We start from the raw sequence: 16,623 nt of genomic DNA, 5'->3' as shown, positions 1-16,623 counted from the left end.
TTAGCGAGAAAATCAACACTTAAGGCTGTGCCTAATATATAGTGTCATACACGTGTTGGCTACTTTCAAGTGTATATGTGACCTGATAAATTTTGTTAGCCAGAGAAAAGGTGGCAGTCATTTTGCAGTATGTGAGTGGATCAAATCAATACCTTAAGCTCTTATGTAGCTATATGTCAGTTGTAACTCAGTAAAGCTGGGGAAAACACACAAGAAGTAAGTGTTGTCTAATATTAAAATTCAGGTGAGAGACCTTTTAGTTGTAATGGTGTCATTTACTTATATTTTCAGTATTAATTATTCATTCCTTTAGTCCCCTCCAGCTGCATTTCATTGTGTTTAAGGAAGTAGTAATCACTTCAATTATAGATAATTTCATTATAAAGAAGGTGGCCAAAGTGATAGAGCAGAAAAAATAAATGAGATTAAGGAGATAAAATTTAAGTATAAAGCAAAAGATAGTTTCTTCATCATATGATATAATTTGCAGTTTTTGACCTTCCATAATTGTAGCGTGGGGATAGATATATTATTTTAAAATTTTTTGGCATTTTCTCTGTCATTTTTGTTGAAGAATAAGAGAAGAGATTTTTCTGTTTCATTATTTCTTGTTTAATTTTTCAGAGTGGTTTACTAACTAAATAAATATAACAATATGCTTCAAAGTATATTCCATGGAATATCAATCTAAGAGAAATGTCCTGAAAAATAGATCCTGTGATCAAACAGCACATTACTCGATAAAGGATTTGAGAGGTTATGAGATAAAAACATTAGTTGTTTTACTAATCATATCCCTGTTTTGTAAATCATAAATCTGCTCGGCACAACACTTTTTAAAGATGTATAGACCAATGTGCTGTGGAACACTTTAAGGTTTCTATGTAATCTTAAAATGAAAATGTCTGATCTCACCCTAATAAACAAAAGAGCTAAGTAGAAACTCATTTGTTTCAGGTTCACAGGTTATGAGGTAAACATTTGATTTATTATTAATAAATTTCATTACTCTTGTATTTTACAACATTAAGTTCCAAAAATCTATTTGCTTTTCATATTATCTGTCTCCTAAAAAACTCAGTTGAATTTGTATTTACAGTAACAGCTGTTCAAAGCATCAACCAAGATTCTCCTTCTAATTAGTCAAGAGGGGTGTGGAAACAAGAAATTAATTAAAGGAAAATGATCAAGTAAAGTAAAAACTCATACTGAAAATAAAATTTGGTAAATATCTGCTCTCTTACTGATTTCTATAGAAGATGTTCCTTAACTGAGAGTGAAATTACCTAGAGATGTTTGGATATTGTTTACCAGGCTAGCTGTGATTTCCAGAAAACTGAGGCTTTAGCTCATGAGGCACCCAGGAAAATTTTAAACAAATTTGAACATGAGCCTGTATGAAATGAATAGTTTTAAGGGTAAAGATTTTTAACTTACTATGCTAATGAAACTTATTCCTTGCCTTGATGACTAAATATTATCTCTAGAAACCTAAACCATTGTAATAATGCTGTAGTGATGATACTATTTTAGCCCACTGTCGTATTTTGAGTGTTTCCCTTTAACTGAAATTTCCAGACTGTTTTATGTCTATTGTCTTCATGTTTAAAGTTCTACCCTTTTGTATTATACTTTCTCTACCATTTATTTACTCACTGAATCTCAGGCCTAAATGGACTATTCTATACCGAGACTTGTCCCTGTATTGTCTAGGACTAGAAGTCTTTAAACGTTTGCTAAGAATCTCTCATAATTTAGATGCTAATTAAAAATTCTCTACGATAGTTAATTAAAATTAAGATCTCAGATTATATATTGTATCTTCTCACAGATGGAAGTGGTATCACTATGTTTTTGGTAATATTTTTCTAGGAAGCAAAGGGGCTTAATTCCACCTCATTGCTAGTGAGTCCTGAGATCTGTGTAGGACCCTTGGCTCCAGCTGAGTCACAACTTCATACCTCAAGAAGAATAAGACAGAAGCACTGCTTAGCTTCTTCATTCAAAGCTTTGGCTCCATCCCTATGACCTCACAGTACTGGGAGACCATATCCCATGAGGATAATCCCATCTAGTGTCACATCTAGATTCTCCTTTCACCTTTCGGTTCTTCCTTCTGACTTCAGGCTCTCTGTCATGCCTACTAGAATCTCAAATCAGTCACAAGTAAACATTTGTATGTCCTCAGATTTCTGGAAACATTCCCTTTATTTCCTTTCCATATTGAGAGATTATTTCTCTCCAATGACACAACCCATTTTTACTATTTTTCTGAGAGCTGTGTTAATCTGATGAGTTTTTTTGACTTATAAACCCTTTCTCTCTCTCTTTTGATACACACACACACACACACACACACACAAACACACACACACACACACACACACACACTATATATATATATATATATATATATATATATATATATATATATGTATGTATATGCTATAGACAGACTTACTCTTCATTTCTACTTCCAAACCGTTCGTCCTCATACCTTCCTCAAAGCCACTGGTTACTTTCTTAGGTATTGCTATTTACTTTACAAACTGTTACCTCTCTTATTTACCTCTCTACCAAACTTATTCATTGAAAATATCATCAAAGAGTAATTTCTGACTTTCCACCATTTTGGTCATATGTATGTTTCAAATTTAGTGTTTCTGCAAAGGAGGGAGAGATGGGGATTTGTTGACAACTTTGAGTTATTAGTAAATATTTAGTGGAATACTCACTAAATGTTTATTAAATCCATTAGTGATTATTGTATCTTTTCTTCTCTTACTATCTAAGAATTATCCAGACTACTGTAAATAGCCAGTCTTCTTGATGTCTGGATCTCACACCATTGAGCCTACTCAAGAACATTTACTATTATAATTATTCTGTTTTTTACTGTTACTGCTTTTGCTTCTGCTGGATCATTTCAATTAGTATGCAGATATCACTTGTTTTGCTTTAAACAGATTAATTTCTAGTGTCCTTTTTTACTATCTTTTACATTTCCCTATTTGTTCATACAACACCCCCCACCAAAGAGTAATTGATACATGACATCTCCCTTATTTCCTCTTTGTTTTATTCCATTTGGTCACTCATTCTCATGACCCACAAAAATAATTCTCAGATTCACTAAGACCTCAACCTTGGCAAATGCAGTATTCATTTATCTTCCTTAAAATTGTCTGAACTCTCAATAATATTTAGCTTGGTGTATATTTCTTATATAATTGAAAGCCTTTTTTTTGGTTGTTCTAAGTTTCCATGAAAATTTAATTGCTTCCCTGTCTTTTCTTAGTCTCTTTCTTCTGCTATAGTTAGAAAGTGGAAAACTACACAGGATTCAGTGTTAAAGGTTCTAGCTAATCATTTTTTTTTACTTTAGGCAATCAGAAAAATCTCATAAATCTGCTGCCATATGTATCTTAATGGGTCTCAAGTCTAAATCTTCATCTCTGATCTAGCCCTGGGCTCCACACACACATGAAACTATCTGTTTAGCATCTTCGTTTTGAAGACTAACTGGCATCTCAAATGTAATTCAGACAAAATGTACCTCTCAGTTTCTGCTGTAATCTGCTCCTTCTCTAGTGCATAAGTAATAAAAACAGTCATTTAGTTCACTGAAAATTTTAACAACAAAATAGAAGATACTATTTATTTATCTCTTTCCCCATACTTGAAGCCAAACTATAAGCAATTTCTTTTGGTTCAACCTCAAAAATATTTTTTCCAATTTTAATCACATTTGCTGTCTTCATTTTACAACTTATTTTAAGCCACCATCATCTTTTGAACAGAGTGCATGTATATACATATACATATACATATACATATACATATACATACACATATACATGTATATGTGTGTGTGTGTGTGCGTTTATATAAAAACAGACTGTACATTTTATTTTTGACATAGCAGTTATAAGATCTTTCATTTATATAATAAACATTATCATAGGAAAGTCTTGCTTATTAACGTTTGATGGTTTCCATTTCAAGCAAAAACAAATCTAAATTTCCACCATGGCCTATAGAATGTTTTACAAGCTAACTTCTTCCCAACTCCCTGGCCTTATCCCCAGTCACTTTCCCTTATCTCACAAGGACCTGATGCAGTATCCTGACTTTTGGTTCATTTGCTTGTTTTTGTTTGTTTGTTTGTTTTGTTTGTTCTCTTAATATACGTGAGTTTTGAGCATGGTTTCTCAGGGCTTTTTATTTATTTACTGTGTATTCTAATCCTTATATAGTTCTTCTTCTTAGTATTAGTATTCACAGATAGTTCAGCTATCATGTCTTCAGAGATTCCATCCCTCCCAATCCAAATATTCTCTTTTTTTTAATTTATTTTTTTATTCCTTATTTATTTTTGAGAGAGAGAGAGAGAGAGAGAGAGGGAGAGAGAGACTGTGAGCGGGGGAGGAACAGAGAGAGATGGAGTCACAGAATCTGAGGCGGAATCCAAGCTCTGAGCTCAGCACAGAGCCCAACGCGGGGCCTGAACTAGCAAACTGCGAGATCATGACCTGAGCCGAAGTCGACGCTTAACTGACTGAGCCACCCAGGTGCCCCTAAACTATTCTCTATCTTATTGTTATCTTAGTATTTGTAATATTTACATCATAGTACATCACTATCTTTGTCATATCTTTGGATCTTTATCACGTTTATATATTTTGTGTGTTTTTTTCTCTCTTCCTTTCATTAGCATATAAGAAATCTACCACAATTTAGGTGTTCAGTAATATATATTTAATATATTCTGACATGTACCAGTAATAAATTGCTGAACAAGAAAATGGCAGTACTAACCATTAAGGAGTCTACAATCTAGCAGAAGAAAAAGACAATTAAATATGCAACTCAATTAAGGGTTTCAAATTTATCATAAAAGAAGTATTAGTTGTGATAGAGCATACGGGGCACAATGTAAATCATAGGTTCAGGAAGGTTTTATCCAATGTAATTGTGGTGAAAGGCAAAGTGTCTCACAAAACTGGCTCATATTGAGAGCATAGTATATGTTCAAAAACTCCACAAAGCAAAAGGTAGAAAATTTATCCAAGACAGTAAAACTTCATGTGGGTACAAATAGCATGATGTGGTAGAAGCTGAAGCTATTTAAGCAAGGGCATTCCAACCAAGTTTAAAATTAATTATAAGTAGAAATAACTTCAAGCATGGGTGCATCGTAATGACATTTATATTGTAGACTAATCATTCTGATTGACAATTGAAAATTTATTTTGAGTGAAGCAGGTTATGAAATAGAGACAATTAAGGGACTGGTAGTGGACACAGACAATGACTCTCATTCACATGAACTCTACTTTTGTTATTCTTTAAATTAAAAATTATATTTTATAATATATATATATATATATATATATATAATAAAATCTATGAGTTTTTATGTAGATTATGAGATTTCAGAGTTTTTTAAGGTGAATAAATGTGTATTTGTTCCACTATTTTAAATTGCCATATAATATTTCATAAAATGAATGGCTGTATTTTTCATATTATTATTGTGGTAAGAACACTTAACATGAGATCAACCCTTTTAACAAAACAAAGTGATGCTTTCATTTATAAGAAAGAACAAAAAGGTAAGAACAATTAAGAATAATACAATTTAGAAATCCACGGAATTTAAAGGTCACTCTAAATGTCTCTGAATAAATCCTAGAAATAATAATACTGGTGCTTTAATCTTCTAATTCAACATTCCTAGGTGTGTGTGTGTGTGTGTGTGTGTGTGTGTGTGTGTGTGTGTATCTGTGTATGAAATTGTTTGGACTGTTTATTGAAAGATCCATTATAATCAATTATTCCTAAGGATACATTATGTATACATATTGGGAATATTTATATTTAAGAAATCCCTTGGGAATTTATTCAAAAAAATTTTGAAGTATTCCTGCCAAAGCACATTCAAAATTAGCAAAAAGTACATCACAGCACTCTTTAAAAAGTAGAACTAGAAGATATTCTTAACCCATTCATGTAAATTCTTTAGATGATAAATTATGGGTCTAGATCTCATCGATGAATACCTTACTTTTAAGCAAGGCACCAGTATGCAAATCTATTACTAAAGAAAGAAAACGTTAGGCACCTGCCTTTATTCAAAAGTAAAAATTCTCTGTAAAAAAAAGAACAAAGGAAATGACCATAACAAAATTGAGGACGTATCACTTTCAAGGTCAATTTTGTAAATAGTCTGAAGTAGTAATTTGAGTTGTGACTTAATCACACAACACTCAAGAAGCCTCATGAATATATCACACGTTTTAGCCCTAAAATCAGATTTTAAAGCAATTAATAAAATACTGTTTTATTAACATAACAGTTGTTAATTATTCTTTTTAGCTTACCCATTTATTTCTAATTTCTACTTTAAATTGTTTTAAAAATCTTTAAGTCTTGAATATGATGTGAATTTTTTTAGTTTTATCTTCATATATCAATCTGAATTAATTTTTTCTTATAATAATTTTTTGAAATTTAATTTTATGTGTATTCACATAGGCTCATGTGGGCCTTAATTGACCTTACCTGGCCTATTCTGAATTAAATATCTAAGATTCTAAATAAAATGTTAAAATACTTTTATTATTTTTCTACTTTCCTTTGAGAAATCTTATTTGAATTAGTAGAATTAAACTCATTTGTCTTTGTCATTTTTGCAACGTGGTTATTTCAAAGCAGTACACTCCTAGAATTAAAACTAAATGTCCAGTACAAAGTACAGTATCATTGACAAACAAGTGTTTGCCACATGTTTTCTGGGAACATACTAAGTATGACTTTCATTAATGTGGTACTTAGCTTAATAGTTTTGAGAATTCTAACTCAGGTTATTTGGAGTGTCTAAAGAAAAAAATATATAATGCTATCTTTTCTCAGGTTCACTGAATTCATTTCTTTTTTAATTACAACAGATATTACTATTTCAAAATTCTTTACAAAAGATAAGACAATGTAAGTCTGAAAATTTTCTCAGTGTACAATAAGGTGTGGAGAACAAATCAGTCTTAGATTCAGAGTCTGATTAGCCCTAGTCTTGTCTTTCTTTTCTTTGATGAATTTACAGTCTATAAACACTTCTTTCTCAAGATTTCTTTGGCTATTTGGGGTCTTTTGTGGTTCTATACAAATTGTAAAATTATTTGTTCCAGTTTGGTGAAAAATAACAAAGGGATACATGAACCAATAAAAAAGCTCCCTCAGGCCAATGCTGAAACAATCTGAGTAATTAAATTAGGTAGTACTAGATTATAACTCAAAATATAAAATAAGTCCTCACTTTGGCAGCACATATACTAAAATTGGAAAGAGACAGACAAGACTAGTACAGCCCCTGTACAAGGATGACACCAAAAATTGTGAAGCAGTCCATATTAAAAATATTTATGCACAAATATAGATAATATGTATACATGAATATATATATATGTATATATATATATATATATACATATATATATATTCACATAGATACGACTGAATTCATAGTCACATGAATGATTGAATGAATAAATAAATAATTTGGGAAGAATGGATAAATCTGTGAAAAATGCTGTTGGTATTTTGACAAAAATTGCATTAAAGCTGTAGATTGCTTTGGGTAATATGGACATTTTTCTTGCTTTTTGAGGTACTCTTTTATTACTATGTACTTCCCTAAGACCACTTTTCCTTCATCCCAAAGATTTTGGACTGTGGTGTTTTCATTTTCATTTGGCTCACTGCGTTTTTTATTTCCTCTTTCCTTCCTTGATTGACCCATTCATTGCTTGGTAGCATGTTATTTAACCTCCACGTATTTGTGTTCTTTCCAGATTTTTTCTTGTGGTTGATTTCTAGTTTCATAGTATTGTGGTCAGAAAAGATTCATGGTATGACCAACTTTTTGAATTTTTTGAGACTTGTTTTGTGGTGTAATTTGCAATGTGTTCAGGGGAATGTTCCATGTGCACTTGAAAAGAATGTGCATTCTGCTGTTTTAGGATGGAATGTTCTGAATATATCCGTTAGATCCATCTGGTCTAATGTGTCATTCAAAGCCACTGTTTCCTTGTTGAGTTTTTGTTTGGATGATCTATCCATTGATGTAAGTAGGATGTTAAAGTCTCCTACTATTATTGTATTGCTATGACTTACTTCCTTTATGTTTGTTGTTAGCTGCTTCATTTGGGTGATTGCATGTTGGGTGCCTAAGTATTTCTAATTGTTAAATCTTCTTGTTGGAGTTTTCCTTTTATTATATAGTGTCTGTCACCTCTTGTTACAGTCTTTGTTTTAAAGTCTATTTTGTCTAATATAAGTATTGCTTCCCTGACTTTTTTTTACTTCTATTTGAATAAGTGCCTTTCCATGATGTCATTTTCAATCTGCATGTGTCTTTAGGTCTTATAGACAGCATATAGATAGATCTTGCTTTTTTAAACAATCCTTCACCTTGTTTCTTTTTTAAAAGTTTTATTTATTTGGTGGGAAGGGGGGAGAGAGAGAAGAGAAGGAGCAGAGAGTGAGAAGAGAGAGACTCCCAAGCAGACTCTGTGCTGTCAGTGTGGAGCCAGACACAGGACTCATTCTCATGAACTGTGAGATAATGACCTGAGCTGAAACCAAGAGTCAGACACTTAAGCAACTAGGTCACCCAGAAACCCCTACCCTGTTTTTTTCTTGATTGGAGCATTTAGTACACCTACATTCAAAGTAATTATTGAGAGGTATGCATTTATTGCCATTTTGTTACTTGTTTCATGGTTGGTTTTGTAGTTTTCCTCAGCTCCTTTCTTCTGTTACTCTCTTCTCTAATGATAAGTTGGCTTCTTTAGTTATATATTTGGATTCCTTTCTCTTTATTTTTTGCATATTTTTTGCATATTCCTTTCTCTTTATTTTTTGCATATCCATATATATTTGGATTCCTTTCTCTTTATTTTTTGCATATTTATTAATGGTTTTTGATTTGTGGTTACTTTTAGGTTTATATGTAACATGTGCATAGCACAGTCTATATTAAGTTGATGCTCACTTAAGTTTGAATACATTCTTTATTCACCACCCCCCCATGTTTTAAGTATGTGATGTTACACTTTATTTTATTTTGTGAATCCCTTGACTGATTTTTATAAATGTAGTTAATTTTTTTGCTTTTGTTCTTCCTAATTTTCTTACTCCTAGTTATGGTCTTTCCTTTCCACTCAAAGAGTACCCTTTAACGTTTCCTGTAGGACTGGTTAGGTGGTCATTAATTTATTTAACGTTTATTTGTCTGGAAAATTCTTTATTTCACATATTCTGAACTATAGCTTTGCTGTATAGAGTATTCTTGGCTGCAGAGTTTTTTTTTTCTTTCAGCACTTTGCATACAGCATGTTACTCCCTTCCGGCCTGCAAAGTTTCTGCTGAAAAATAAGCTAATAGCCTTATGGGGTTTCCTTTAAATGTAACTGTTTTGTTTTCTCTTGCTGTTTTTAAAATTCTCTCTTTATCAGTACTTTTTTCACTTTAATTAGTATGTGTCTTGGTGCAGACTTCCTTGGGCTGATTTTGTTGGGGACTCTCTGTGCCTCCTGGGTCTAGATTTCTGTTTCCTTTCCCAGATTCAGGAAGTTTTCAGCTATTATATATTGAAACACATTTTCTGCCCTCCTTTTTTTCTCTTCTCCTTCTGGGATCCTTTATAATGCAAATGTTATTGCCTTGATGGTGTCACTGAGTTCTCTTAGTCTATTTTCATATATATATATAATGTATATTATATATATAATGTATATTATATATAATGTATATTTTATATATATATATATATAATATATATTATATATAATTTTTTTCTCCTCCATCTCTCTTGTTCATATTTATTGCTTTCCAATACTCTGTCCTCTGGGTCATTGATCAGTTCTGATTACTCTAGTAGGCTATTTATTCCATCTAGTTTATTTATTTCTAATTTCAGTTATTGAGTTTTTGGTCTCCGATTTGTTTTTTTACCATCTCTTCATTTTGTCTAACTCTGTCTGTCTCTGTGTGTTAGGTAAATCAGCCATGTCTTCTGCTCTTACAAGTAGTGGCCTTGTGAAGAAGAGGTCCTGGAGTGCCCTACAGTGCAAAGTTCCCTGTTCACCAGAACCTGGCTTCAGGAGTGTCTCCTGTGTGTGTTGCATGTGCTTTACTATGGCTGAACAGTGTTTGCTTTCAGTCCAGTTGTCTTTAGCGGCTCTCTTTGCCTGCTTTGGTCATAGTTTGGTCCGTGTGTTGTCAATGGGCCAGTCTGAGGCTGCCTTGGGCTTGAATTGAGTAAGACCAAGTATTTGCCAGAGATGTGGTGGCACCAAACTTCAGGGCACTCTCCCTGTGTTGTCTCCTGAATGCTTTCATTGGTGGGTGGGGGCCCGTAGTCAGACCTAATGTCTGCCCCCACTGTTGGGACTGCACTTAGACTGGTGTTTGTGATTATCTTCTGTTCTCTCTGGGGCGGAGTGGTGCTGGCCCCTGTTGGGGCTGACAGTCTTGTGGGACTGCTCTGGCCAAGAGCATATTGGAGGGGTTGTAATGGAGGGGGCAGATCCACAGTAGAATGTGGGAAAAGGGCATACAGTGCCAGCAAGGTCCACACTGGTCTGCTGCAGCTGCCCAAGAAAGCTGCTGCCAGGCAGGGTTGGAGCAGGGGTGTCTGCAGAGGAATGGGGGAAGAGCTGGCTGTTAGCAAGTATGTAACAATTGTTGGCTGTACACTGGTTCCAACAGGTGTCTGTGTATCTAGGCTGGGTTGCAAGGGAGGGAAATGCTGCCTTTTAGTTCTTTTGTCCTTTCAAGTCCCCCAAAGACCCCCGCCCCTTCAGCACATGCTCTGAGATTAGTAAATAAATCTCCTTCCCATATACCCTCAGTGTTTTTCAAATTTCTGCATCTTGCTGTATCTCCATGAGTCTGTTTGCTGTGTTGTCTCTTTAAGTGTGGAAACTCAGTTTCCTATCACTCTTAGGCACTCCCAGAGCTGAGTCCACTAGTTTTTAAAGTGACAGGTGTCAGGCCCCACTGATTGTTAGACGCCTGTGGTTTTCAAAGCCAAATATTATGGGAATTATCTTCCCTGTGTGGAACTCCCATGCCTGAGTTGCCTGGTATAGGGTCTGGCTTTCTCCTCTCCTCTGGTGGATAGCCCCACAGTTCATTTGGCTCTAGATCACATCTCTGCCTTTCCTGGCCTCTTAGATGTGGACTTCTCTGTATTTAGCTGTGGAGAGTCTGTTCTGCAAGGCTTCAGTCGATTTCTAGGTTATTTACACTGATGTAGGTGTTATATAATTGTATCCATCCATGGGATGAAGAGAGTTTCATCTTCCTCAAAAGAAAGACTATTTAAGAGAGAGAGAGAGAGAGAGAGAGAGAGAGAGAGAGAGAGAAATCACAAATTAAGAAGGTCAAAGTGAAAATAAAATATATATTTTTTTAATTTTTTGTATTCTAATACATTTTTCCAATCTGTATGACTAGGATGTATAAAGTGTTTATATCTGTTGTATCTAGTATATTAATTAATTAAGATGTGTTTATCATTTTATACTAAACATATATGTATATTATATATGTATTGCTATTTGTCAACTATGCTATTATTAGGATCATTTAGGTTCAAAGAAAACAATAAATGCTTAGGTTAAATTGAATAGTATGTTGGGTTAAATGTCCTTATACATTTTAAAAGAATTATGAGCTACATTAAGAAAATTGTAAAATCATGAAGAGTCTGTTTCAAGCATTCTTTTATGGAAAAATAGGTAGCATATTAAGTAGAATTCACCAGTGATGCTTATGTGCATATGTTTGTATTAACTAGGAGAAATATTTACTCAAGTCCTTTGCTTTTTTGCTATTCCCAAATGTGTAGATTTGCCTTTTCAATTTATTGATTGTTTCCTTTGCTGTGCAGAAATTCTCTATTTGATATAGTTGTTGACAGTGATGTCCATGTCTTATCCAAGAAATCACTGCAAGACCAAAAGGCAACTTTAAAGTCTCCAGTTTTTTGATTAAGTAGTTGTATTCTTTTTGCTCACACCAACTTCCATCAGCCGTATCTTCAACCTTTTAAAGATATTTTCAATTATTTCTAATGAGTTAGATAACCCTTGTGAATAATTTGATAATGCTGCATTTCTGACTTATTCAATTATGCTCTAGATGACCTTAATAAAATATATAATACACAAGATACTCAGACTGCATTTAATTTTTTGAAAGGTTATTTCTTATCTCCAATATTGTCTTTTAGGTTCTAAATATTCTGTGATCTGATAATAAGAACAATTATATTAATAGTTCCAGGTAAAGTTGGTAGGAAATGGGAACAGATAAACAAAAAACCTGAGGGGTACTATGTTAGAGAGAGAGAGGGGTTTGAGGTAAGAGTAAAAATATATACATCAAGAAAGTGTGTGTATTTATATCTATATAAAAATTTAGATATGTATATATACAATGCATCCAGACTAGGAAACAGATTATACCCTGGTTTTTGTTGATCTGAACATTTATTGAAATGATACCTGTTTGAAATCAGTAAGTCGATTTGCAGTACACTAAGAGAGAGCTAGTTAGCTTCCCTCATTTTAATAGGAAATAAAGAAAACAGTATGAAATTGTCTGCAATCTGTAGAAGATGTAACTTATATTGCCAAATCAGAGGTACCAAATTTAAAAGAATTCACCTACATGATTTATGTTTGATAGTTTAAACATATTTACTGAAACTCAGAATGTCTTCATCACTGTGTTGGTCTGGGTGAAATCACCTATCACTTATTTATGTGTATTCTATATCAAATATGTTCCTAGACACTTTGCCTATTTTTTCTGTAATATGGCACCATAATCCTGAAAAGAGGCATTATTGTTATTTTATTTAAAATGTGAAGAGGGGCGCCTGGGTGGCGCAGTCGGTTAAGCCTCCGACTTCAGCCAGGTCACGATCTCGCGGTCCGTGAGTTCGAGCCCCGCGTCAGGCTCTGGGCCGATGGCTCGGAGCCTGGAGCCTGTTTCCGATTCTGTGTCTCCCTCTCTCTCTGCCCCTCCCCCGTTCATGCTCTGTCTCTCTCTGTCCCAAAAATAAATAAAAAAAAAAAATAAATAAAATAAAATGTGAAGAAATGCGGGGCGTCTGGGTGGCTCAGTTGGTTAAACGTCTGAATCTTGATTTCAGCTCAGGTCATGATCTCACTGTTTATGAGATCAGACCTCAACACTGGCTCCTCGATGACAGTGGTGGAGCCTGCTTGGGATTCTCTCTCTCTCTCTCTCTCTCTCTCTCTCTCTCTCTGCTCCTCCCCTGCTTGTGCTCTCTCTCTCAAAAAATAAATAAACATTTTTTAAAAATGTGAAGAAATAGGTTAAAATAAAAAATCTGTATTTTACACAGGTTATCACTACCTGTAATTTTAAGTATTAAATTGATATATATAATGATATTTTATTTATTGTATAAATTCTGATTATAGTGACACATTGTCAACATTTATCTCAAAGTTTTTATTAATGAGTTGTCTTTGAAATATGGTTTCTGAAACCATATTTAAAAAGTTCTTTTTTTTTAAAAAATGTGTCCTTAGTAGACTTGTGTTTAGCTGCTGGTTCTGTGCTGTGCTAGTTCTGTACTGAAGAAATGGATAAAGAGAATTGTTTTGATCATTTTTCATTTGGTGGAAATAATGGGAAAAATGGATATACTGTTTAACACTGCTATCTGAGAAAAAGATTTTTCTTTAAAGAATACTGCTAAATTATAATTTTGAATTGAAGAATTTATATTTTTACTCTTATTTGCAAGTTTTTAAAAATATGTTGTTCTTAACACATTTACAGTCTAGAAAACAACAAAGAAAGAAAGATCACCCAGCCCAATGCAAATTGTTACCTGTGATACATCAAGAGTTGTAAATCAGACTCCCTGTAAAAAGAGCTCTATTTCTTCACACTTGCAAAGACCATACACTCTACTTTGAGGTGTACATATTTCTATATGCAGTCACTAGATTATGGGCAGTGATGTCCAAGCTCTTTCCAATGGTTGCTTACTCCTTGATAGTGCTGCCTTGCCATTTTAGGCCAGTCCACCTCAGCCAAAATTGACTCCCTTCTTTTCTTTTCTCTGTATGACATCTTTGCAGGTTCTAAGTATAAACTTCCTCAGGAAATTGCTTTGGCCAAATTCTTGATATTCTTACAGAGAAATAGGTAAGTATCCTTCCAATCAGTAGATACATACTGTGCATGACATGCATCTCAGGTTTATTAGAAAGAATCACACAAAATTGCTTTACTATATTTTAGTGTCCATGAAAATTTATCAAAGTGGGATGTAATTAAATCCCAGAAATAGTAGATATATTGGCAGTTAGATTGGGAATTCTGGGCAAGTAATCTTTTCCACCTTGTATTATATGGACTGTCACTTTAAATACTGTATTGCAAATCTTTCGAACTTTTCCTTCTTTGCAAACAGAATGATTTAAAGCGTTTCAAAATAACAGGTGACCTAGCTTCTGCCTTTACCTAAACAAATATGTACTTTATAGAACAGAAAATAACAAATTTTTATTTTCCCATAAACTTTCCCAAGATGGTAGATTCGAAAGTTTGCAAGGAATTTGCACCAATTACACCAAAAAGTTTTTCACATTTAAATAAGACATCCCCGGCTGTATTTCTTGCTCATCGCATTGTTGATTGACTGCTTTAGAATGAATAAACTAACCTAGGGGATGTTGGCAATGGAAGGAATGTAGTTTGATTTGCATCATCTGAGATACAGCTAAGGATTTCTGAACATTAAGATCAGCTTGTAAACTAGGGCGAATAAGTAACTCAGAAAATAAATAGTAGTAACAATAATGTACTATGAAATTATTACTTAATATTGCCTATATCTCAGTACGGTGATTATATATTTTTATACTTAGCCATCATTTGCAAGCGTAATTTATCATATAATGGTAATCTATTTGGAAAAATTTATTTTAGAATACCTTAAGTTTATTTGGTCACAGAATCTTATAATTTCCTTAGTTTTCTTATTATTAGAGATATTATCAATATTTAAACATCACTTTTCTCAAGTAAGTAAAAATTAAACTCAATTTGATTGACTTTGATGAAGGGAGTCACAGTATTTTCCAGAAAAAAGGAAAATATAGAAGTTTACGTGTGAAAAGATTGAGATATACATGCGGAAAATAACACAATTCCTTCTCCCTTGGTCAAACTTTCCATAAAAGAGGTGAAAAAACAAGTGTTGATTAAGCATTTTTCAAATTGGGAAACAGAATAAACTCTTTAGAAACAGATTTGAGTTATGATGTGCAACTTCTGATAAAAAGTAAAAGTATTGTTGATAGTTTCATCAGTTTTTCTGTTCATTTTTATTCTAGCAAAACTTTCTCCTTTTACAGTTTTTCCTCATGAATAAACTTGTTCAAACTTTGGTTCCTTCAGTTTCTTGACATTATCATGACAAATTCCAAATAAATCTGTTTAAAAGCAAGAGTTTGCTTTTTTAAAATTCTTATTGTGGTTGAATGTGTAGTTAGAATAAAAAACAAAAGCACGGCTACACCTTTACTTCTATAAACTTTTTTTTTTTACTTCTATAAACATAAACTTCTATAAAGGTGACTTACCAATATAAAGTTATAATTATGGTTAACACCAAGGCACCCAATTCTCCAAATACTCATTTATTATTATGTAATATAATCTTTTATAGGAAGATCTGGTAGTTTAATCTACAAATTTAACCCAAAATATGTGTTCTCTGTTTGTTTTTATCACTTATATTTATTTAAAGAATTTACCACAGTGGAATAGGTTCAATTTTATAGGTTAGGCCTAGTGAATTAAAATCTTGCAGGTGAGGGATTTGAGCTCTAAGCCAGTATAATTTTCATTCATAATACATAAGTAAATTAGAATAACAATCTAGATCACTAAAACTAAGCATTTTAAATTAGTTCCTTTTAAACATGACTCCGCTTAGATAGTTGAACACAGGGAGTATCTATGAGTTGGGAGATACAATGTTAAATTAAAGGATAGTTTTAATAAATTGCCACTGAGACACTGTGGACAACCCATAAACATCACCTACAAAGTCCCTCTAAGTACTGAATTTCCAACACCTGATCCAAGTCTTATTAAATCTGCACTGAAGCAAGTATCTGGCAAGAAATAGTTTCTGTGGCTTCATTTTTCTCTTGCTCAGCCCATTTACAATGCCTGGGTTTATTCCCAGAGATTATACTTGATGCAGAGCTCACAGAAAAACCTGTCTGAAATGTATCTGCTACTGTATTTTCTTTTCCCGCTCCTTTTATCACCCATTTGGCAAGCAAAATTAAATATGCATCAAGTGCACCATACTCATAACTTTTATTAAAAAGCAGTCACATTTTTATAGAAGAAACAGTCTATAAAAAAGAAAGTTAGAATGCAATCTCCATGAGATCAGGGATTCTTGTGTATTTTTTCTCCATTGTACCCCAATTAGTCCTGTTTCATTGAGTATCTGTTGGATGAATTGATGAAGGGCTTTGCCTGCTCCATTCT

At 33.3% G+C, this 16,623-nt stretch overlaps 1 non-coding gene across 1 annotated transcript; it reads left to right on the top strand.

Annotated features, from left to right (window-relative positions):
* The first annotated feature begins 7,307 nt into the window (after positions 1–7,307).
* On the top strand, positions 7,308–7,414 carry LOC122218786. Its single transcript, XR_006202115.1, has one exon. It is a non-coding gene; the product is annotated as a U6 spliceosomal RNA (small nuclear RNA).
* The last annotated feature ends 9,209 nt before the right edge of the window (positions 7,415–16,623 follow it).

This window comes from Panthera leo, chromosome B1, assembly GCF_018350215.1.
Source record: "Panthera leo isolate Ple1 chromosome B1, P.leo_Ple1_pat1.1, whole genome shotgun sequence".
Taxonomy (NCBI): Eukaryota; Metazoa; Chordata; class Mammalia; order Carnivora; family Felidae; genus Panthera; species Panthera leo.
This window is presented reverse-complemented; position numbering and strand designations above follow the sequence as displayed.